This window comes from Lathyrus oleraceus, chromosome 7 (genome assembly GCF_024323335.1).
Source record: "Lathyrus oleraceus cultivar Zhongwan6 chromosome 7, CAAS_Psat_ZW6_1.0, whole genome shotgun sequence".
NCBI lineage: Eukaryota > Viridiplantae > Streptophyta > Magnoliopsida > Fabales > Fabaceae > Lathyrus > Lathyrus oleraceus.
Window position 1 is genome coordinate 120,513,359 of NC_066585.1, and position 3,102 is coordinate 120,516,460.

At 36.7% G+C, this 3,102-nt stretch overlaps 1 non-coding gene across 1 annotated transcript; it reads right to left on the reverse strand.

Annotated features, from left to right (window-relative positions):
* Positions 1–1,058: 1,058 nt before the first annotated feature.
* On the reverse strand, positions 1,059–1,165 carry LOC127108931 (small nucleolar RNA R71). Its single transcript, XR_007796429.1, has one exon. It is a non-coding gene; the product is annotated as a small nucleolar RNA R71 (small nucleolar RNA).
* Between the last annotated feature and the right edge of the window lie 1,937 nt (positions 1,166–3,102).

A 3,102-nucleotide genomic window follows, 5' to 3' on the forward strand; every position in this document is an offset into this window, starting at 1 on the left:
CAATAATTTTTGTTTAATTCAACGATAATTTGAACTCGATATTGACTTGTAGTCCTTGAGATCGACATTCGGGGAAATTCTCCTTTATTACTATAACAGGCAAAATAATACACTTGATATTTTTGATCAAACACAAACAGTTCATTTAAATTGAGTTTCTTCCTATTAAAGAAAAATATTTTCCCAGTAAAATTAATCAATCCTACTTAGGTGTGAGTATTATTGATTGACACAAGTCATATTCCGGTCTCATTTTTAATTGCTTTTATATACAAATCTGTTTTATTTTCCGTTTTAATTCCCCTTATCATCCAAAATCCGATCGGCCTTAAATTTACATAGCGACGATAGATAGTGGTTAAGTTAACTATAATTTCCTAGTGGGTTCGAAAACCTTTTATACTCAGATACATTCCGCGCACTTGTGGAAAACATCTAAGAGAAGGAAAATAATAAAGCATACATCAAGTTTTTGGCCCCGTTGCTGGGGAAATTCTTTTAATAGTCAACATCGTAACTCCATTGTTGCGCCATATAGATTAAGACATTTTACTTTTACCGGTTGTATGCCCAACACTTTTTCTAATGCAAAGAAGTTTGAATAGCTTATACATGAATTCGAGCATTATATTCTTATCAAAATCCGAAAACGAGAACTTAGAGCCATATTTGAATATATGGCTGAAACCGATAACCGTCCACTCAAGGACTTTGCAGTTTCGTCTCAGGACGAACCACACTGAAGTATTGTTCCACCTGAAATCCATGCGACCACCTTTGAACTGAAACCATCTCTGATGCAAATCGTGTAACATAACCAGTTCTCTGGAAATCCCATTGAGGACCCAAATCTTCATTTATCAGTGTTTGTACATTATGCAGACACATTAAAGAGTAGTGGTGCTAATTCATAAACCATTAGACTATGTTTATTTCCATTTTCCTTGAGAGATAGAACCAGAGCATTGCTACAGTCTCTACCCACAAACTCAATCACTACTTGGAATAAACTAGAGAGGGTATTCTTATCCAAATATTTTCCACCAAGCAAAACAACAATATTGAGAAATCATATAACTAAGTTTAAACAAGCTAAAGGAGAATCACTTTTTGATGCACGGGAAAGATATAAAGATATGATAAGATTATGTCCTCATCACGGATTAGAACAATGGCTTATCATTCATACTTTTTACAATGGTATACTATACAATACTAGAATGACCATAGACGTTGCTATTAGCGGAGCCTTAATGAATAAAACCTTCGAGGAAGCCTACCAACTTATCGAAAACATAGCCCAGAATCATTACCAATGGGGAACTGAAAGAGTTCAAGTCGAGAAAACCCAGTAGAGAGAAGGAATGTTTGAAATCAATGGATTTTATCATGTAAATGCTAAAGTCGATGCACTTACCCAAAAGATCGAGAACTTAACTATAACCACCCTAGCCATTGTAGTTGATGTAGTCCTAAACTGTGAAATTTGTTAGACCAAGGACATATAACCACTGGTTGCCAAATATTGACTGGAACCACGCAAGAAAATGTCAATTATGCACTAGGAAATCCTTATTCTAACACATATAACCCTGGATGGAGGAACCATCCCAACATCTCTTGCAAGAACAATAACTCATTGTTTGCCCCAAGTCATCCACCTTCAAACCCTACAGGTTTTCAAAAAGGAGCTAACGATGCTCCTACTGCTCCTAGAAAGTCAAACTTAGAACTTATTATGGAGAAATTCATTTCATCCTAGACCCAACTGAACAAAGAGTTCATGAATCAAAATGTTCATACTAACGAGCTAGTAAAATAATTAGCAAACAAGGTTGAAGCCATGTCTATGCATAACAAGATGCTTGAGACTCAAATCTCTCAAGTTGCCCAACAACAAGTAGCTACTACTGCTCCAGCTGGAACATTTCTAGGCCAACCCCAACCAAATCCTAAGGGACATGCAAACTCTATCACACTACGAAGTGGGACAGAGTTAGAAGTACCAATAGACCCAAGAGTTGAAAACCCTGTGTTGTATAGGAGGAACCTGAGAAAGTTGCTGATGAGAGTCAAGTAAGAAAACCAATAGTTGAAGAGGAAGATACTATCACTAATAAAGATTATATTAATAAAGATAAACCTTATGTACCTCCACCTCCGTATAAACCAAAGATACCATACCCTCAAAGCCAAAACCAAGAATGATGGTCAATTTAAGAAATTCATCAAGCTCCTATAATAACTTCATGTCACTTTACCTTTCATTGAGGTCATTACTTAAATGCCTTCATATGCTAAGTTCCTAAAATATATATTATCAGATAAAATGAAACTTGAAGATGACGAGACCGTGGCACCCACTGCATAATGTAACGCCATTATCCAAAAACAACATGCCACCCAAATGGAAAGACCCTGGTAGTTTTCCTATTCCTTGTTTAATATGCAAGTTTGTCATTGACAAGAAATTATGCGATCTCGGAGATAGCGTCAATTTAATGCCTCTTTCCATACGTGAAAAACTAAAGCTAGGAGACTTGAGAACCCCTAGAATATCCCTGAAATTGGCAAATCGTTTTGTTAAATACCTTGTGGGAATGCTGGAAAACATTCCAGTTTGCATTGGCCAAATTTATATCCCTACAGACTTCATAGTTATGAATATAAAGGAAGATTCTAATATACTCATCATCTTAGGAAGACCTTTCTTAGGCACATTCGGTGCGATAATAGACTTAACACGAGGGAAGTTAACATTTAAGGTGGGAGAGAAGAAAATAGAAATGATCCTTTCTCAGTTTCTAAATACCCCAACTATAGACGACATGTGTTGTTTTATAGATATCATTAACGAATTCATAAAAGAGTTAGTATCTGTTACCACGAAAAATCTCTAAGGCATGCTGAAAGCATAGTTAATGACAGAGTCCTGTGAATTTGGGGGTTATACCCCATCAAAGGATGAAGAGGTGTTGGAAGCAAGCAAGAGTGGGAAAAGCACAAGTCAAGGGATGAAGCCGACAGGAGAACCTGGCCTGGTCGACAGGCCATTTCGTCGACTGAGGTGAAGTTTGAGACTTAAAGAGTTATAGCCAAATG